This window comes from Ursus maritimus, unplaced genomic scaffold (assembly GCF_017311325.1).
Source record: "Ursus maritimus isolate PB19 unplaced genomic scaffold, ASM1731132v1 scaffold_25, whole genome shotgun sequence".
Taxonomy (NCBI): domain Eukaryota; kingdom Metazoa; phylum Chordata; class Mammalia; order Carnivora; family Ursidae; genus Ursus; species Ursus maritimus.
Window position 1 is genome coordinate 19,941,876 of NW_024425008.1, and position 21,957 is coordinate 19,963,832.

The 21,957-nt window shown below is 46.5% G+C and overlaps 1 protein-coding gene across 2 annotated transcripts in view; it reads left to right on the plus strand.

Annotated features, from left to right (window-relative positions):
• The first annotated feature begins 701 nt into the window (after positions 1-701).
• STON2 (stonin 2) overlaps positions 702-21,957 on the plus strand; it is a 150,750-nt gene continuing 129,494 nt past the window's right edge. For both annotated transcript variants that reach the window (XM_040641587.1, XM_040641588.1), the window contains exon 1: positions 702-845. The gene's annotated coding sequence lies outside the window, so the exon portion shown is untranslated. The remainder of the gene's footprint in view (positions 846-21,957) is intronic.

Below are 21,957 nucleotides of genomic sequence, written 5' to 3' on the forward strand. Positions count from 1 at the left end.
TGCCATAGAAAACTTAGGGTTATTATTATTATTATTATTACCATTATTATTCAGCCTTATCTCCCTAGCTAGCTCTTAAGGTCCTTGTAAATGAAGATCTATCTCACCATCTTTCTCGCTCTTACTAATTTGTTAACGCGATTAGTACCTCACACAAGTTGCTTCCCTTTTGCGAACTCTGGTTGGACCCCATAGAGATAGATTGTGCGTCAAGTCCAGCCTAAGTCTACAAACACAATTTTGCGCTCACTGTTTACAAGACACTGTCCTGCGTCCTACGCCTTTTTTTAAAGTAAAAAGTATAAAAATGAACACAAAGTCAAAACCCCATGTACTAGGCCGGAGAAACAAGGATTCCTACCGTCCTGCCTTGGGATGGTGTGTGGGAGACACTCCAAGGCGATCCCCACTCCCCGCCACCCCTCTGCTACTCGTGCTACTTTCCGCTCCATCCCGTGCCTCCACAACCGGCCTCACTCGGCGAGATCCCGGTTTCGTGTCTGGATCTCGGCGGGGAGGTGCAGCTGGGACGCAAGGCAGCAGCGCCTGGGGCACCCGGAGCGCGTCCAGGCGGCGCCCCGCCCGTCCCACCGCCTCGGCTCCCGGCCGCCCAATCAGGGTGCGGCTCGGGCGCGCGCTGCGGCCAATCAGGAGCGGCGGGAGCGGCGCCAGGAGCCGGCGGGCGCGGAGCGAGCCTAGAGAGTCGGGAGCAGGCGGCGGCGCTGCGGACGCGAGGGAGGGCAGCGGGAGCAGCCGGGCCGGGCGAGGATCCCCGGGCCAGCCCAGCTGGCTCTACCGCGGCGGCGTTCCGGCCGACACTTGGGACCCTGCAGGAGGTGTCGCAGGTAACAGCGCCCCCGCCCCGCGGTGGAGGGCGAGCGTGCCCCGCCGGTGGGGCTCCGCAGGTGGAGAGGGCGAGGGGTGGGGGCGGGGGCGGGCCGCCCGCTAGGTCCTAGCGCCGCGGGTGCTGCCCCTCGCCCGGCGCGCCCCCAAACCTCCGCGCGTGCCTTGATCGGAGTCCCGGGGAGGCGCGACATTTCCACCAGCCGCTGGTGTCCAGGGATGTGAGGGGGTGAGGTGAGCCCCCCTAAGGCGGGCGAGGTGGGGGGGTCGGAGAAGACACCTGCGACCCCCTCACCCCTACACGGACACTATTGCCAACGGGTGGCTTCCCTGAGATGTGAGTCCCTGAGACATCTTTATTGGCCCGAGTTGGGAGGCGACAACAGGTGTCCCTGGGGACGGTGCCTTACCCCGGGGCCTGCCCCCCACCCCCCGCGTGAAACCCGGCCTTGGCGTTCAGCCCCACCTTCGGAGTGTCCGGAGACAGAACCCCTGCCTGGCGTCTCAGGCGCGCTGCCCGCTGGACAGCGCCCAGAGGCAGCCTGGACCCGGCAGGACCCAGGCTTTGGATGGAGTTTCCTCCGCGCGTTGCCAAGCAATTTGCTGGACACCCGCCTCTTGCTGGGTGAAGAAGAGTTGAAGATGGGAGAGATAGAGACAGAGACAGAGAGAGAGAATGTATAAGTGCATGTGTTGCCCCTATTGAAAGGAGCTCCCTGAGGGCTGTGGGTGAATCATTAACTGTTGTGCAGCTTACTGGCCTCTGAAAGGGAGGGACACCCGTCCTCAGGCAGGTCCTTCATGCTCTATGTGCCTCACTCTCCTCATCTGTAAGGTGGCGAGAAATGATTGCACCTGCTCGATAGCGTCGTTTCGAGGGTTAAATAAACCAACGCCCGGAAAAACACCGAGCGCAACGCTTAGTACCCAGTCAGTGCTGGATCTTATTTGTTATGCGGAGTGGATGGTCTTTTAAAGTGTAAATCAGATGTGTGCTAACTGGCCCAGTGACCATTTGGAGCTCTGAACAGCTTTCTAAACTCAAAGGGGAAAAACGCTATTATTAATGTTACTGACGGTATCATTTAAAGGTAATGCATCCTTTGAGGGATTAAAAAAAAAAAACTCCTTTGGAATGGTGAAGGAGGTAAATGGATTCCAATTAGTAACAGAGAAACGCTTTGTAAACCTTGAAAAAATTGTTATAAATGTCGTGTGAGAGGACTATCTTGGTACTTTGTTGAATGCTCATCTTTGATTGGTATGGCTGATGGGAGAGGACTTGAAGTTTCTTATACTTAACAGTCCTCCCTTATGCAAATTTAAAGAGAGGGGAAGGAGGAGAAAAACAAATAAAAAGCCCAACCGCAGGACAAAATGCCAGCAGCTCATAGCAAGCTAAAATTGCAGTTCCCACTTTAGGCAGTTATTCCGGTGTCTGACCTGGGTGGTCTGGTTCAGTTCTTTGCCACTGTGTCACTTTTCTATCCTTGTTTTCTTTTCCTTGTTCATTTACCAAAAACATCAAGATGTAGCTGACTTAATTGGAATTCTGAACCTTCTTCTCCTTAACATGCTACCCTGTGACGAACCCAAAAGGACCTTTCCTAAGGTTCCTTAGGGCAATGTCATTGGGACTCTGCCTGTCTTAGCACACCACACTACCTGGGAAAGGTACAGACAAAATGCTTCAGTTCTCCAAGTGCCCTAGTGCTTTTGCCAGGAGCCTTCGAATAAATCTATCCACTTAGAGAAAGTGATTATCTTCTCAGGGGGTAAGAAGCCCACTTCCAGATGCAAGTCTTTCAAGTGTCAAATTAATTCCACAACCTTTTAAGTTGTTGATAAGGAGACTTTTACTCTCTCCACCAGAATGGGGGGATCTGAAAGCTAGCTGATGGAGGAGGGAGGGAGGTATGTGGGGCACAGGAAAGATTGCTGAGCTCAGAGCCAGACCCACACTCGGTGAAAAACTGTTTCTGTGGCTGATGGCTGGGAAACCTGGACAAGTTGCTTTGCTTTTCTGAGCCATAGTTTCCCACTCTGTAAAATGAGGGCTCAAATTTTTTAATTTTTTTTTTTAAGAGGAGTTGTTCTAAGGATGGTGCTAATGAATGGAAAGTCCCCAGCGAAGTTCCAAGGACATAGTTACAGGTCTGTAGCATCCAAAGGGGATCCTACAGGTGAGAGTCAATCAGTTATACTTAGGAACGAAAAAAGACTTGATTGAGGGGAGAACACCTGAGCTGAGTGTAGAATGATGAGCAAGTGATTGAATTGAGGTGGGATTGGAAGGAAAGGTAGAGCGGAGGAGAAAGACGTTACAGACAGGGGATTTGGGGTATCAAATGTGCTGTAATGGTCTGCTTAGGCAAAATAACAAATAGCCCCCAAATCTCAATGGTTTACAAGGCTTATTTCTCACTTATGTGCCATGTCCAGTGCAGGTCAGTTGTGGTTTTGCTCCTTATCTGTTTTCATTCTGAGACCCCCAGAGGCTTAAGAAACAGCCTCTTTCTGGGACAATACTGATCTCATTTATGGGAATGGGAAAAAAGGGAACATGATAAAACAAAAATATGACACTTAACATCTGCTCAGAAGTAGCAGACATCACTTCACCTCTTATGCTGTTGGCCAAGGTAAGTCACATAGCCATACCCCATGTCAGTGGGATAGGGAAGTATAAACCTGCCACAGACAGTGAGGTATGGCTGAGTAGGAGGGAAAGTGCAGAAGGAAACGGGGCCAGGGAGGTGGCCCAAGGCAGATGATGAAGGGCCCTGGGTCGTGTGCCAGGGGTTTGGGACTTTATCTTATGGGCAAGGAGCAGCCACTGAAGGGTTTTTAAGTTGGGGTTTGACATGGTCAGATTTTTCAGGCCAAGCACATGTCTCTAGTGGCAATGTGGGGAGAAGACCGAAAGGGTGAGGTTAAAAGTGAGAGATGGTGAGGGCCCGAACGAATTCTGCAGCCTCAGATCTCCCTATCTGTCACATGACTTGAGATTCCACTGTTAGAAAATTACTCCCTCCTTTTAAGTCCTCTCCTACAATGCACATGGGCTCTCATCTTAAAGTCATTACTTTATAATGTCATCTAAAGCAGCAGTTGTCAACCTTTAGTGTGCCTCAGAATCATCCAGAGCCCTTGAGAAAACACAGATCTGTGGGTCCCACTCCTAGAGTTCCTTACTCAGTAGGTCTGGGGTGGCACCTGGGATTTAGCATTTCTGACAAGTGCTCAGGTGATGCTGATGCTGCCAGTCCAAAACCCACACTTTGAAAACCACGGAGCTAAAGGGAGAAATTAAGATGTGGTTGAGGGAAAGGCCTGAACAGAAGGGCCTAATGGAAGGAGGAAGAGTCTGGAAGGGCCCAGCATTCTCCATTTGGCAGATTTGCCAAAGGCTGGCAAGGGCAGTGGGGTCTGTGAGAGTGACTGTGTCTCTAGGTATATATTACATTGCAGATGTAATTCTCACCCTGAGGAAATGAAAGAAGCTTGGATTCACAGAAGAAGCATAAAAGTGCTACTTTATATCCCCTCCCTTTGTAATTCTGCCCTGACTACTTCCCCCTCCCCCGTCAGTGAGCACACACTCTTTTGTCTGGCTCCAGACCTCTCACTCAAGTCTGTCAGCATACATCAGTCCTGATCCATCACACTTCTGGTTATCTCAGCTTTAATTTCTTCTGGAGCTGGGGTTTGCCCACTGGGTGGACTTTTGGCTGAATTTTTAAATAGTCAGACCAAGAAGTTTCTTCCTTCACTTGAGGTCATCTTCATGAATAAACATCTGTACCGTATGATCATACAAAGTGTGATTAACCCTCCCAAGATAAATAACCCCCTGAGAACTCAAGATGTCCATAGTTCAGCTTATACTAATGGGTGGAGCAGGTCGCAACAATTCCTTTAACAGTGACTCACCGCTCCTGTAATGAGAGAGCATTCCAAGAATGGACGTGAAGGAGAAAATATGTTGGCATGTACAACATGACACAAGAAATAAAACACAGTGAGGCTTTGTTTTCTTTTTACTCTATTTTTCTCAATTCTGGATGTGGAAAAAGTGTTAACTCTGCCAGGGTTCCTGATAATCAGTGATATGCCTGCCCACACCATGTGAATGCATGACATACTTTCAGAGTCACATCCTGAGTGCTGGCCAGCAGGTTACAATCAAGGTGATGTGTGAGTAAAGTGGCCCATTGGGGAGTGGAGAGACTGCACTAGATGTTAAATGTGTATGAAGTTTGTGTAAAATAAGATATGTCATGGAGGGCCCAGACTATAAAATGAGATGAGTAATACTTGAAGAGACGCTTTCCCTAATTGCGATTTGACAAACCGCACCTACCAGGTGTGCTTTCTGAAATAGCAGAATTCCTGAGGATTCTACATATCTCCAGAGGTGGATGAGAAAGTTGGGAACCAGGACCTCTAGCCAAGAGGCCCGAGGCCATCTCTGCCGGTCTGATCTGATCTGTTTCCCTCTTCAGGTAATTTTGGAACGCCAACGGTTTCCCTTCCTCCTGCAGACTTGGCCTTCCCTTGGTCAGCTCTACCCTGACACCCTGTAGCTCCCTCAATCTCAAGTCTCCAGAAAGCTTGGTCTAAAGTTGCAAAAGATGTAGCAGACAAAACCCCAGGCCTGAGTGAGTCAGTGAGGGAAGGGACACTTAAACTAGCCAGGAGGGATCTAAAATACTGAACGTATTCATTAGAAAGTGTTAACTTTTCCCCGTGGGATAGCTTTTATCTGGCAATTTGATATTTAAGAAAAATGCACATTAAACCACTGCATCATAAATAGTATCCTCTCTATGTGTTTATGTTGAATAAATATTAAGTGTGTTATATATATATTTTTCACATCTCTAGCCATTTCAAGAGGTGGGTTTCTTGTGCTATCGCTGGTTTTCTGAAATGCGATTAATGAGAAAGAGTTGGCCAAAAATCTATACACAGATAATAGAAGAGCAGGATTGAAAACTCAAAGTCCCTTGAGTTTTTTGTTCATTGTGTCTACCTCCACCATCCCAGCTGGCCTCAGACTAACCCCGACTTGTGCTCTGAGGTGGCTTTACTAACAGGTAAGGGAAGGTTAGTGTTCTTGGTGCAGTGTCCTCATAATGAGTGTGAACTACTTTGCAGATTGCTAATGGCCCAGTAAAATCTTTGGAAGGCTGCTTCATGGGAATGGCACTGGGCATCTTCTGGGTACAAGGCTCTGGGGAAGATGGGAGGAATTCAGAGAAGTGTGATGCTTATTCTTTGACACAGCCTCTAATCTGAGGGAGAAAGTGCGTAATATTTATGTGAAATGAATAGTAGTCAGATAACAGGCCAATAGTACAATCAAAGGGGGCACCACATGCTGTGACTTCAAAGACAGGGAATCTTTCTGAGGTTCTGCTGGGCTGGGAAGGTTCATGGAGGAGCAGCTGGGTTGGAGGTAGACATAGGGTTTAGGTGGGCCCAGTGGGTTTTAGGAAAGGGGCCTCACCGAACTGTGGCTCCGATGGTCTGCACAAACTTGTTCCAGGTCTGTGGCTAGACTTCTGTGTCTGGGGCGCAGGAGTCAAGTGGGAGAGGACGGGGAAGTGTGAGGTAGACCACTTCTTAAAGTCTTCCTTTCTTGACTGCCACGTGATCGTCTAATTCTAATATTCTGATGGCTCGTATCACATCCTGAAAAATGAAGCCATTTGGTGATTTGTGAGCAGATGAGTAACGCTTGACTCTAATTTGAGCTCTTAACATGTTCATTTTAGTAATAGGAAGGCACTGTGGAGCTAAGGATTTCAAACCTCTTTGTAAATAAAATCTAATCCTGTCATAAACTCGGTCAGACTGGCAGGCGGTTGGTCTCACTTTGCTTGCAAAATGACCTGAGACAGTCAAGCAGATTGTTTCAAGTCATGCAGGAATCTCCCAGCACTTCTGTGTTCACTGGTCCCACCTCCCCGGGCATTTGGTCGTGTCCCGCTTAAGTTGCCTGACAGATATTCATAGGGATGGGGGCACTAAACACTTGGGGCCCCTCCTATCTAATTAGGACTTTCTCCTTCTACTCTTATATCCCATGGAGGCTCTCAGATGGAACCCCAAAAGACCCTCGTTAATTTTAATTTGGGGGTGGGATAATTACACCCTTCTCTTTCAGGCTGAACCCTGGCTGTCACTGAAAGAGGTACCGTTTTCGTGCTGTGGGTCTGTGCACACACACCATCTGAGCGGACTGGCATTCTCAGCACTTCTTGTGCCAAATGCCAGCCAGTATAGCAGGACTATCAGTGGCTTTCAATCTGCCTGAACTTTGAAGTGAGACACCAGACCCTTGCCAGCTTGATAAAATCACTCCATTGGTTGCCCTTTGAAGTTAGCTAATTGCTTAAAAAAAAAAAAAAGTGAGATGCTTTAAATGAAAACAGATTTTATTCCTCTGTTTGCTTTAGAAACTGAATATATTTGTCTTTCTTGACTTGAGTTTTTAAAGGAGAAAGATTGTAATACTGTAGTTGAGTGGATAAAGCGAGGCAGATCCATGGCCGGTGAGCTTTTTCATTTGTATGTTATTTAAATGTGTGAGCCAGAGCTGTCAGAAATACAGTTTTATTGGTGTATTTCCCGTCCTTGACCAAACATAAAGTATTAGTTTTTTTCTACATTTCTCCTTGTCCCTACATTACCCTCTACTTAAGACTCTAAACAGTTGAAGGGTATGAACAACTTTTATTAGTGAAATTATCAAAATCACTCTCAGTAGCCACCATTCATCGAGTTTTACTGTGTTCCAGGTCTCCTGCTAGCATTTTACTCCACATTATCTCACTTAATTTCCGCCTCAACTCTGTGAGGTCAGGAATTAGTAGTACGGGTGCTAAGTAATCTGTCAGAGGTTGTCCTGGAGATAGGGCTTTGACCCCACCGCAACCTCTTAGTTCTAGAAGCTGTGCCCTTAGCCGCTGTTGTATCTGGAAACAAAAGGAAAAGTGCTCTAAAGAGTTAACAGGGGCCGTCATTGATGCTGGGCACACCCACAGAGATTCTGCTGAGGGAAAACTGTCCTTGTTTTTGCTGTCAGTTCACATTATGAGCAGGGCCGTTGAAGCACACTTGCTTGTCTCCTACCTATTTCTTTCTCCTTAATATTTTCGGTATTAAAGCCACATCTAAAAGGGGGTGTGTGTTGGGAGTAAATTCAGCACATCCCAGTCACTCACCAGCAGCCTAATTGGCCCAGTCTTGTCCACAGCAGCGCCCCCCAGCTGCGTCATCCATCACACTCACGGGCCCTGGAGCCCTTGTGCTCTGCTCTTGGTCGGTGTTCAGTTCCTGATCCCTGAGCAGGCCTTGGGGTGGCAGTTCCAAGGAGGCAGAGTCATTTGTGTCACATAGACGACTCAGCTGGGTGACCTGGCAGGTCACAGTACAGTGCCCGGGGGATCAGGGCTTTGGTCCCTTGTCATTTGGTTACCACTTTCCAGTGAAGGGGACAGAATGTGCAGTCAGTCCTGGCCAGGAACTTGGCAGAGGTGGGCCCTGGCCCTAAGAAAGCAAAATAAAAGAATAGGTTCATTTCTGCACTTCCAGGGGGAAAACTGTGTTTCCTGGATGGAGCGTGGTGAAGTGGTTACAGGCTCAGACTCCAGAGCCAGACTGTCCAGGTTTGAACTCTGTGGTCCTGGGCAAGCTGTTTAACTTCCCTGTGTCTTCGTCTCCTTATCTATGGAAAGGAGATAATAATGGTGCTTACTTTAGAGAGTTCTTAGGAGGATTAGATGAATTCGTTATTTGTAAAGCACTTGGAGATCAATGTCTGGGCTTTAGGAAGGAGGTGTTACATAGTGTGTTATCAAGTAGCCCCTAAGAAGGGGTAGGTGAACATCACTGTCTATTGGCAGATGGTGCTATGATGGGTGAAGCCCACCTAACTGCTTTAGGGAAGATGCTCGTGACGGGTTGTACGCAAACGATGTCTTATTACGTGTACGAGAGGACCTTGCCGTTTTAAAGAAGCATGGGAGACATCTGTTTGTACACTGTCTTTTTGTAAAATGAACACGAGAGAAACTGTGTAGGAGGAAGAGGGAGGTCCAGGATGACTTGATGTTTTTGTCCAGGGCCACGGCAAAGATAGAGCTGCCATCATGTTGGATGGGGAAGGCTTCTGGTAGAGCAGCTTTGGAGGGAAAGTAGCTGTTCAGTTATGGATATGTGACCTTCGAGAGGCCTATTAAACATGGAAGTGAAGGCGCTCAGTGGGCATCAGAGTCAGGGGAGAAGTCAGGACTGGAAACTTCTGTGTGGGGGTCTCTGGCTGTAAATGGGAGCTAAAGCCGCGAAGGGATTAAACCAGACCTAAGAAGAGATGGGGGCATGGGGCTGAACCCCGGAGGCTTTCCAGCTCCAGTGGAAAAGTCAAGCCAGCTCTCCTTTTCCAGTTTGTTCTTTTCTTTGTTCGCTAGTGTGAAATGAACTGTGACGCTGGCATTTTCCTTTGGAGAGTTTATGGCTTGAACCCTGTCATGCTTGGACTTCAGAGTCAATAGACTAGGGTCAGATACAACTTGACCTCTTCCTACCCTGGTGCCCTTGGGCAAGCGACTTATCTTCTGACTCTCAGTCTCCTTATCTAGAGATGGGAACTCTAGTAAAAATGCCCACCTCAGAGGTTTGAGGGCTCAGTGAGTGCAGCTGTATCAATGCTATGGAGCTGTTAATCGCTTTATCACTGTAGAATTCTCACTGTTCGTGCCGGCGTGTTGGAAGTGAGGAGTGGTGACAGCTCACACATTTTTAAAGCCCTTTGCATTTCCCCTGAACTGAAAACCACATTTCAATTTAACCCATACTGCTATTTTTTTTTGTTCTTATTAAAAGTAAAAGAGGTCAAGAAGATACCGCAATAAATTCTGCACACGTGTCAGCCGTGTATGCTTTCTCTGTAATTGAAGCACTGCATCCAGAAATCAAGTCTGGCCCGTGGATGTGGCAGTTGGTACGTGAATCACAGGCACACGTGCATTCAGAGAGCTGAAAACTGAAACACAGAAAAAAAAAAGGATATCCTGGCAATGACAGCTTTTCAGTATCGTATACATTAACCTCATGTGTGCTCTTTGCCACTGCGAGCCAGGTAAGAAGGCTCTCGCTTTTCTCTAATAAACTAACTGACCCTCCCTTACTGTTTTAGATTCCAGTTTTACACTTGGTTGGAAAATGCATCCGAGATCCTTGCTTTCACTCAGCAAATAATACGATTCTGGGTCTGCTTTTTAAAAAGTCTCCCTCTCAGAGCTAAATAAGAATTCAGAGGCAAGGAGAATCAAATTCTGAAGTCTTCCTCTGGATTCTCTAATTAGCATGTCTGCTGTGTTTGCATTTATGGTTTATATGCTTTGAACTTGTGGCTTTTCTGTTTTGCAAGATTTACCGTCAGTGAGACATCCACCAGAAGAAATACAACTTTAGTGGTGGCAGGACCAAATACGCACAACGGTGTGGTTGCTTTCTAAATCCCTGCTAGAATTTTTGAGAAAACTTCTCCAGATGGAGGTGGGTGGTGTGAGGACTGAAGCAGAAAAAAATAATAGGAAAGAGCTTCCAGTGATTACATTTTTCTTTCTGGTCTTTCAGGTTGAGGAAGTAAAGAGAATAGGCGTAAATGGTGGGAAATTTCCATCAACTGAGGAATAACAATAGGATAAATGATTCTTGGCCATGAGGTGAGAGCCCAGAGAGTCACAAGGCCAAAGGATCCTGTCCCATTTGTCTGTGGTGACAGCCCCCGCCCCCAAAAAGGAACGCCTCACCCTTAAACAATGAAGAGTCCCTGGGAAGCTGAAAAAGGTACATGCAAAGGGAATTTTTATAAATCACATCATTTCAGAAGTTCAGCAGTGGTTATATTTTTTGTTTCCCAAGTTTTCTTTAGTTGAGAGCGTATATGTAACAGCATATATACAGTAGAAAACTAGATGCAAAAAAGAAATTCATCAGGAGCTTGGAGGTGGGTGAGTTGTTACCATTTAAAGGTGCTGAGTTGGTTGCATTTTTATAATGAGGATTATTTTGTCCTCGAAGTTGTAACACTTCCTAACTTATCTGCTCTCTAAATTTACAATCTTCAAAAAAGTACGGGGTGTCGACAGTATGTGTCACCCATCAAAACCCAAGACCTGCGCTGGGAAAGCAGAGCCAGCCCTCAGTCAACAGACAGTTACTCGACTCTTGCACTGTGCCAAGCCCACCCAGGGTGGCCACATTCCTGGCCACTGTCCCCAGCAGTTGGAGACACCCTTGTCCCCCTGCCTCTGTCAGCAGACATGAACTAGGGATGTTTCTTGTTTGTAAGGGGCCCGCTGCATGGGGATCATGTCACAGTCGGCCTGGGGCCCTGCTGTAGAGGCCTGAGTTTTAGCATTGGGCTGGGTTGTTTTGGTTTATATGCCTGTGGTCTGTTTTGTAGGGGGAAGCGGGAGGGGAGGGAGTCTTAGAAAAGGGAAGGAGATATCCTCTGCATTGCTGAAAACGGAAATAAGGAATTATCAGTTCAGGGTCAGTGGAAGCCACAGTGCCTGGCTTCCTTCTGCTGTGCTCTTCTGGAATGATTTGGTTTTGTTTTGAACAGTCTGAAAGTGACACGAGCTAGATAAATTGTTCTAGGGTGGAGCTTTCCACAAGGGAGTCCAGGGACCCCTAGGGGATTCATGAAGGGAACTTGGGCAAAGGTGTCTGGGAAGCACCCGAAATTGTAAATATGTTGCATGTATGTGTATTTACTTGGAGATGAGGGTCTCTGGCTTAAATGATACTCCGAACAGATCCAGAGATCCATACTTTTTTTTAAAAAAGTGAAGAACCAGTTCTAGGGGGAGATGTTCAAGTTTGAGTTGTACATCTTGGCCCTGACCCTAACTAGAGCTCTGTTTCTAATGGATGACACGTGTGTGTAGTGGAAGTTTTGGTGTCCGTGTGGAAACAGCGTAGGCGCGCCCACAGAAGCCCATGCTGCAGAAAGGTGAGGAAGGTTTCACTTCCTCAAGTGCCGGAGAGCTGGAAGTCCAGAAGTGCACACTCCCTGCAGTTCTCTCTAATGCTTCCCCTCTCTTTTTTCCATTGTCCTTGAGCTCATGTAGAGCTGCCCTGACTCTGTCACCTGAAGAGTTCCCTTATTGAAGTGACCACTACTATCTCTTTGACCTGATCTTCCTCTGGGTTCTCAGAGAACCAGGTTGGTGTTGCAATGGAAGTTCGCACTGGTGCAAACCTTCATGGTGACGACAAGAGCACGCATGGACAGTGCCCTCCCCAGTGGCTGTTTATCAGTGCCCTGAACATGAATGTTGACCTTCCCACCCTGGCTTCTTGTTTCTCGTCCCATTGTACATTCTCTCTAGGTGACCCCCTCCAAACCCATGGCTACCACTGACCTTTCAATCCGTGTTATTAATACTTAACTTTTCTTCTAATGAGTTCTTGATCTATTTAACAGGCCCTAAGACAGCTCAGTGTGGTTGTCCCGCAGGCCCATCAAACTCATTGGGTTTAAAACTGAACTCCTCATTCCCCTGTCACCCCTCAGTCATTCGTCCCCAAGAAGTCCTTCTGAAGGATGGTGAATGGCCAGAGATGTATCCAGTTTGCCAAAGATCTTTTTCTTTTAAGATTATATTTACTTATATGAGAGAGAGCGAGAGAGTGAGAGAGAGAGCACAAGCGGGGCGAAGGGCAGCAGGAGAAGCAGGCTCTCTGCTCAGCAGGGAGCCCGATGCAGGACTCGATCCAGGCACTCCGGAATCATGACCTGAGCTGAAGGCAGATGTTTAACTGATTGAGCCATCCAGGCGCCCCACTAAAGATCTTTTCCATCCACCTACTACGTCACCACTCCCTTGACCTAAATGAGCTTCAGATAGACTTTATCCCCACGTCTTGATGATCTTTCATTTAAATGGCTCATAAAAAGCATCTTTCCTTTTTATCCCTCATCTTGAATGCCTGATCACTGTGATTACGACCTGGTCTTCCTACCCTCCAATCTGTCTTCCTCATTGCTTCCAGAATGATCTTGCTAAAATACAATTGAATCATATCATTTCCTCATTTAAAATTGTTTAATTGATTTCCATTGCCCTTATGACAAAACCCAACCTTCTTGGCATGGCTGTCTGACCCCATTCCTCATCTTTCCATCCTCTTGTCTTCCTATTCTCCTGGGTCATTTCTTCAGTCAAACGAAGCAGCTTGTAGTTCAGAAAACACAACATGCTTTCATTCATCTCCTAGACTCTGTATGAACATATTACATTTTATTATAGCCGTTTTAAGTGGGGGAAATTATTAAAAACTATTACACTTCAAGGTTCTAAGTCATGTACAAAACACTCTAGCTCTGCCTCACCCCATCCTTGCTTCCTGCCCCATTTCTAACACTGCTCCCGAATCTCAGGCTATCCTTGAACTTAAAACCAATTTCTTAGAATCATCTTTGCTTCATGCCATGTCTTACCCTTATCTCCAGATCCTACCCCATCTTGGGATCAGTGATGAGTGACGTTCAAGAATGGGGCGGGGCGCCTGGGTGGCACAGCGGTTAAGCGTCTGCCTTCAGCTCAGGGCGTGATCCTGGTGTTGTGGGATCGGGCCCCACATCGGGCTCCTCTGCTGGGAGCCTGCTTCTTCCTCTCCTACTCCCCCTGCTTGTGTTCCCTCTCTCGCTGGCTGTCTCTCTCTCTGTCAAATAAATAAATAAAATCTTAAAAAAAAAAAAGAATAGGGCTAGCAGGGAGGTCTGGGGATGAAGGTAAGATACGTGAATGTCTGTTGCACATATTTTTGGTGCCAGACTAGTTTGGCATGGTAATGCAACTGTTTAAATATGGCTAAGTCAAATGGCAGCCCCTAATTAACCATGTTGCCTTGTCCTCTTTTGTTGTTGTAGATGCCATACTGCCAGTTGGAATCTCCTTTTTCTCTGCCCCCAACTAATTTCTGTTCATCTTTCAAGCCCCTGCCCAGGCATCGCCTTCCCTCAGTTATTCTTCACTGACCCCGAGACTGGGCGAGGTGCCACTCCTCTGTGTGCTCATGGCACTGTTGGATTCTCCTGGGGTACCCTGATCACACTGTTTTGTGATTATCTGCTTATTTGCCTGTTTCCCTCTCCAAGGCAAGGTCTAAGTCTTAGTCCTCTATCTCTAGAATTTCACTAGAACATGCCTAGCTATAGGAGATGCTGCAGAAATCTTACTGAATGAACGAAGAATGTATGAATGGATGATGTCCTGTAGCAGTCCAGAATTCTAAGAAGCAACAGAAGCTCAATGAGCACAAATAATCCAGAGTCCAAGAAGATTAGGTCATCTCTTCCATTTTCTGTGTATGTGGGATTGCATACTGGTACTGGTTCCTAGCAAAGTTTAACCTTCCTCTGTTGGCTAATTCTTAGGCACCACCTGAAATGCTCTTAGCCCCGCTTGCCTCTGGGTTTCCTTGGTAACCAGCTCTGCTGGACTATACCATTCTACCATCCAAAGCCATGTTGGGCTTACTCCCACCACTTTTGGACTCAGACGAAGCATCACTCTGTAGGGTATGGGATCTGGCTTTCCCATCTGCTGCTGAAGGAGCCAGACAGTACACCCCAAAAGTATGGGGGAAGTTGGGTCACCATGGAATGAACTTTGGCCCAGTGGGGAACAAGAAACAGGCAGGAGCTGGCAGATACTTTCCCTCTCAGAGCACTGCTCCGTTTGATGGAAACTTTTGGGAGTCTGCAGTCTCTACCAGCCTCTCTGGGGGTGTCCAGTATGACCAAGTGCGAAGTTTTGTTTCTTGTGAAGTCATGATTGGTCCCACTCCGTTTATATTTGGTTTTGCTGTCTTGTTTCTTTTTCTAACTCTAGCTTCCCTGGGATTGCATAAAGCACTGTCCTAGAAGCTTGGTCTCAGGCTCTGATGTCTAAGGAACCCAGCATAAGACACATTCAAACCTACCATTATTTCCCTAGAGAAAGAGGTGCCAGTGAAGATAGAAGAAGAGGGAGGAGCGCTCTAGGTCATGTGGTCTCTAGTGTATGGATCTGACTGGGCTTAGCTGAGGGTCTGAGCCTTCAGCCCTCTCTTCCCGTGCAGCATTGGTGGCCCTCCTTTAGGGGAACTGGGCAGATGGGTCCATTAGTAGTAAAAGATCCATCATTCGGAACTTGTGGATCTGGTCCCTGTGTAGGTTGGCCATCTGTTTCATGATTTCCTATTTTTAAAAATCTCTCTAATTAAAAAAAAAATCAAACATATATCTTTGGATGTCAGTGATGCAGCAGAACATTATACAGTTGAGAAGATTGATCCTGTGAGGATGTGTGATATATTCTGGGTTTAAAGCCAAGCTTCACCACTTACTGCTTGTGTAGCTTTGAGAAAGTTGGCCGATCCGAACTTCAGTTTCCTCATCTGGAAGTAGGCGTTAACGATAGCACTCCGATGGGGCAGTTGCAAAGATCAGATGAGAAAATGCACATAGGCCCTCAGCACCACAGGGCCACACAGAGTAAGCAAGCAGAAGCTATTTGTTGGAGTTATTATTATTCTACCTTTAAATTACAACTTGAGAGTGATAGAGAGTTAATCTCTGTGTAGGAAACAAATATAATGTGATATTTTTTAGCCCTTAAAGGTTTTGTTGGGTTTCTAAGAGGTGCTTTTTTGGTAAACTCAGGCCAGTTTGAATCTCGCTAGAACAGGTGGGAAGGCATGCTAACCCTTTCCGCGGAAGCAGTGTCTACCTGCTGGGTGTTTAATTTTGTTGGACGTGTGAGAGTCACATATGGTTGGAGACGAGTTAAATCTATTTCCCATCTTTCAAGTGTTTTCAAGGTTACAAATCAGTTCATATTAATCCCAGGTTAATAAATTTGTGGAAACAAAAGCGGAAAGGGTTTACAACTTTGCTGTGGTCATTCGGAGAATTTGTGGCTGGGGAGAGCCCAGGAAATGACCTCTTGTTCCTTCTCTGAGGTGAGTTTCAGTTCGTGCCAGGTGAAAAGAAAAGTGCTTCCTCCATAGACGCTTGTCATGGGGATTAACAGTGTGTGCGCGGATGACTTTTTTGCCTTCCTGTACAAAGCTGTATTAAGAGTCATTAAACTTTAAACTGTAATCACAGTGTATTATTAACTTTTTACAATGGGGCTTCGAGTCTCGCTGCTTTACTCTGTTCCACAAATGCTTGTTGCTTTCCTTCTGTGTGGTCGGCCCTGAGCTTTGGGACTGTGGTGACAAAGGGCATAGAGCGTCCCTCAAGGAGCTGACACTCCAGTTAATGTCCTTAAGGGTCAGCGGTCACCATGTAACCCCCCGTAATGTCTGTCCACAGCATTGGGCACTAGAGAAACCTACCTACTTGAGAGTTCTCTTGCTTTCATGACCCAGAGGCCTCTGGTTTTCCTCTCCGTTCTCTCACCAGCTGCCTCTGTCACTTTGGGTGTCCCCATTTTTCCTTCTCACCGGCCCGTTTCCCCGTAGGTAGGTACGCCCCAGGACTCAGCCATCTTCTTTGGTCTGTCTTTTTCTTCCTCTGTTGATAAGCTGTTCCTTCCCCCGGCTTCATGTATCATCTTGTGGGTGTGTGTGTTTGTGTGTGTGTGACTCATATCTAACTTTCTGCCCTGGATTTTTCTCTAGGCCCCAGATCTCCATTTTCTAGATCCACCCTTTTCTTCCACAGTCCTTGAGTGTCAGCATATCCCCGATTAAAACTCACTGCCCACCTCCACTCCCAGTTACCTCCACGCTCCTCCTTTCCTTAGGACGGTTCCCGGGCCGTCGCTGCCTTCAGTTGGGCTGCCCTCGCTGATCACCCAGGCGGCACTGTATTTCCTTTCACTGTGGTTTCTTTTGTTCTGTTGAATGAGGAATAAGCTCGAGGATTCCTATGGCTGTAGGCATGTACTTCCATCTTCTTTCCCGGTCTGGGTTTTCTCCTGAGCATTCGACATTTCCCTGCTTTTTCTGAAGTGTGCATGAGTGGTGGAAAGATGTGTGCGGGGCTGCTGGAGTGCATGGCTCCAGGGGGCAGCATTCCCATGAAGAGGCACTGTTCCCGTGGCCTTGTACATACGTGAATGGCGCCTCCCACAGTTGGGCTGCAGGAGTGTTCGAGTGCCAGCGGATGGAGTGCTGGTGAGGGCTTCGGCGGCGGGGGTGGCGGGGGTGGGAGGGTGGGGGGGTGCTGTAGGGTGGAGTGGTGGGGAAAGAGTTAAAGGGAGTTGGCAGTGCAGCCCAGGAGCAAAGTGATATATTCTGTGAAAGAGGGAAATACGGGGAAATCGTTTTTCTCTCTGTCCTCTACCTGAGAGAATAAAGCTCTGTGTTTTTCTAGGCAAATCTGCACTGAGCTGACGTCATTTAGAGCCTCCCACCAAGCTTGAGATCTGTGGCCTAGACCTTGGTTTTCCTCTGATTCTTGTTCTTGTTGATATAGGGAGCGTTGGCAAGGATTTCTAAAATGAAGGTTCCATGTTGCTGCCACTGGGCCGATACATTGGGATAATCCCAGATTCTCTTGTGACAACTGGACTCTTTTAGATCTGGTTTCCATATGGCCCAAAGGGATTGGTGACAGTGCTGGTCCCTCAGCTGCCCCGTTTACTGAAACAGCCCAGATGATTGGGCCACACCAGCAGTGGGACAACTATCTAACAGTGGTGTCTGCTGTTCAGGGACCCTTGGAGCACCTGTCCAGGCAAGTTGGTGTCTTCAGCTGTATTGGTTGTGCCATATCCCCTCCACAGACACTGCCCACGTAGATGATCGTGCACATGGAGTCCCAGAGTTGTCCTGTGTGATGTCCCTGCATCCTGCACCTTCTCTTGTTAGGCATTTCCAGGCCAACTAATGCCTCGCATCCAGCTGGCTGAGCCATTTCCTGTGTCAGACTGAAGCTCACATCACTACTTCCTTTTTTCCCCAAATTTCTAAGGTCTCCCTCTTCCTTCCACTTTCAGTTCCTGAATGCCATGACCACAGGAATGAAATCAGCAAGTTCTTGCCTTGTCTCTCTGCCAGGCCAACTCCCACTCATCCTTAGTAGAAATAATAATGGTAATAGATAACATTAATGGGATGCTTATTTTTTTTAAACATTTATTTATTTTAGAGAGAGTGCACGCACCTGTGTGAGCTAGTGGGGGGAGGGGCAGAGGGAGAAAGAATCTTCAGCAGACTCCCTGCTGAGTGTGGAGCCCTACTCGGGGCTCAATCTCACAACCCCAAGATCATGACCTGAGCTGAAATCAACAGTCGGATGCCCAACCAACTGGGCCACGCAGGCACCCCAGTGGAATGCTTTTTATTCCCTGTACTGAAAGTCTCACGTCTTTTTTCATCCTCACAGGACTCTCTGAAACTATTCGGTAACATTCAGGTTTAGAGAGTTTGAAATATTCTCATGATTATAATTAACAGTGAGGGGCTTGGCCTGCCCGACTGCAAACAGAGCTTATGCTCTGAATCAGTGTGCAATTCATCTTCCTAAGACCCACGTTCGATATAGCCTCTTCCAGGAAGCCTCCCCAGGCTCCTCCACCCCTGTGACCTTTGGTCATCCTCCACAGTAACCCATACTCTCATTCAAGTTCAGGGCCTCTTAGAGATGGTGGAGAGAGACCTATGTTCCTTCCTTTTTCTGTGGTTCCCAATATATTAAAGATTGAGGAAGTTCCAAGACAGGGTCAGAAAATATGACTTTTCTTGTGTATTTGCCTTTAACTAAGGTAAAGCCTTTAATGCATATTCATACACAGAAACCCACAATGAAATATAGTTTTGCTATACACAAGATAACTACAGGAGTTGTAAATGATGTTCATTGAACTCTCTAGGCAGAGTGGTTTGGTAATGGGACATGCACTGAAGGTTGTAGGAGGCACCTCTTTCAATCATTCAGTATATTCCTTTGACTAAATGGGTGCTTCCATTTTTAGTAATCTTAGAGTCCTTGGGGTGCCTGGGTGGCTTATTTGGTTAAGCATCCAACTCTTGATTTCAGCTCAGGTCTTGATCTCAAGCCCGTATTGAGCTCCACTTAAAAAAATAATAATATTAAAGTCCTTTGTGAGTATGAGGCTGTTGGCTAGTCGGCCTTTCCGGCTTCTGTAATGTCTATTTCTCTATCTCTGAAACTAGTACAGAGTCGGGCTGGCACATCGTAGGCTCTCAATTCCGTTGGTTGACTGAATGAGTGAGCCAATGATTGTTAGAGAACAGTCTGAGAATTTAGAGTGATTTTGGTTGGAATCCATTTACTAGCACCGTTTACTAGCACTGTGACTACCATTTACTAGCACTGTGACCTTAAGCCAGTTACTTTATCTGTTCTCAGCTTTTGTCCTCTCTGAAGTGTTGATATTACTAATACCTACCTCAGAAGGTCGGTTGGAGGAACAAAGGAGATGATGTGTCTTATCTGTGGGATGACAGAAGCGAGCTTGCACAGGAAGAGTGCTGGCGGACAGAGTTGGGGAGGTAGGAGATAGGTCTGTGGGCATCCTTGTTAATAAAGGGAGAGCCACTCCAGCTGCTGCCCTGCCCTGTGCCTGTCCCTCCCCAACTGGCCGTGCAGCAGAATGATTGGTGGCCCCAGGGCGGTTGCCAAAGCACCTGACTTTGTTTTTGGGGCCCTCACCCTTTCCCTATTCTGTTGCTTGATTGACAACCATGTGCAGACCTTACTTTTGGAATAATGCTGCAACCTACTGACTACTCTCACCCACATTGTCTCACTTAATAATTATTCAGAATTGTAAAATTGCCTGTGGTTTCAGGAAATTCCTGCCTTTGTTATAACATGCCTGGTACCTACTCCTCTCCTGCCGACAGAGTTAGCACTGAGGGTATTTGCTCCTGGATTTACTGAGTTCTTTAGCAGCATTTTCTTCTTTTCCCCTCCAACCCTGGGATTCAAAGCATCTCTCATGGAGAACGCTCCATTCCAAACTCTTTATCTGTTTCCACGTGGCCAGGTGTAGAGTGGCCTGGCTGGTCCAGGACCTCTGCCTCCCACATGTCCGTTTATTGAAGAGCAGAGCATGGCAGCACTCCCTAACTCGGGCTCCCTCCTCTTTTCGGTCCAGTTGGAATCCCATAGTCCGGGGATCTGAGTAGAGCTTCATGGTGTGTCTCTCTAACTGCCCAAGCATATGACATCAGCCACCCTCCTCTTTGGCTACAGTTTCTGGATGACCTGATTCATTCTGTGTAATGATGACTTTCCAATTTCTGTCTGTAGCCCTGAGCTCCAGATTTGCATGTTCAAGTATGCAGTTGACCTCTCTCTTGGGTGTCTAATAAGCATCCCAAAAGCATCAAATTTAAAAGGAAATATTTATTTTACCCCTAAATTCTGACTCCTTCCCTTAACCCAGTCAATAGCAGTACCATCCAACCTAGTCCTCAACCAGAATCCAGGAGTTACTGTTCCACCCTTGCTGTCCCTACATATGGCATCCATCAGAAACTTGGAGACCCGACTGCCAACATCTATCTCAGATATGCTTCGTTCTGTCCATCTTCATTGCCCTCATCCTGATTCTGGCCACTATAATTTTTTTTTTTTTGGATAAATGAAACTACTTTTGTTTTCAATTACAGTGTACTAAGTCACGTTAGTTTTATGATATCTTTAGTACCCTATGCATTTATAATCAGTAAGAGAGTTCTGAATGCTTTGGAAAAAAGTTTTAAAGATCACAAAACAATCATTTTTCCCTTTGATTATGAAAATTGCTTTGCATAGTTTCAACTTACATGGTCATTTTTTTAAGAAAAATTTTTAAAAATTGTGTTCTAATACATATAAAATTTACCATCTTAACCATTTTTAAGTGTTTTTTAAGTTCAGTGGCATTAAGTACATTCACGTTGTTGGGCAACCATCCCTACCATCTATTTCCATAACTCTTTTCATCTTTCAGAACTGAAATTCCATACCCATGAAACACTACCTCCCCACTCTCCCCACCCCCACCCACTTCAGCCCCTAGCAGCCACTATTTTACTCTCTGTTTCTGTGAATGTGACTACTCTAGGGCCCTCATATAAGTGGAATCATATGGTATTTTTCCTTTTGTGACAAGCTTATTTCACTTAGCATATGTCCTCAAGGTTCATCCTTGTTGTAGCAGCATTTCCGTCCTTTTGAAGGCTGAATAATATTCCGTCGTATGTAGATCACACATTTTGTTTATCCATAACTCTGGGGATAAGCACTTGAATTTTTTCAGGCTGCCATTACCTACCTACCTATCTTTCTTTCTTTCTTTTTTAAAAAAGATTTATTTATTTTAGAGAGAGAGAGTGTGTTTGTGAGAGTTGGGGGAGGGGCAGAGGGAGAGAGAGAATCCCAAGCAGACTCCCCACTGAGAGTGGAGCTGGATGACATGGGGCTCGATCTCATGACCAGAAGATCATGACCTGAGCCAAAACCAAGAGTTGGACGCCAAATGACTCTGCCACCCAGGCACCCCTTCAGGCTGCCATCATCTTTCATCTCAACTGTATGACCGCTTCCTAATTGTTCTGTCCACTTCCACTCTTTCCTCTTCTCATCTGTTCTCCACTCCACTTCCGAAAAGGCGAATTAAATTTTGTTGTTCTTTAAATCCTTCATTGACTTCTCATTGGGCTCTGCATAAAATCTGAACATCTGATTTGGCTTGCAAGATCTTATATTCCTAAAGACGAACTGCCTTTATAACCTTATCTTAGGCTCCTTGCTCACTCTGCTCCCAGTTCAAGGCTTTTCTTGTTTGTTTCTGTCTTAGACTCTGCCTTTGGTTCCCTCTACCTTAAATACTTTCTACTTCCTGTCCAGTCATGGTTGGCTTCTTCTCATCCTTGAAGTAGTAATTACATGTCACCTCTTCAAAGAGATCTTCTCCTATCACCCTAATAACTAAGATCCCTTGTTACTTCTTGTCTTAACCTTGTATTGATTTGTAGGTAGTTTACTTGTTTATAGCTAACTTGTTTCATCCTTGTTTTCCCCTCTTGGATATAAGCCCCCTGAAGGCTTATCTATTTCATATTTATCTTATTTACTTT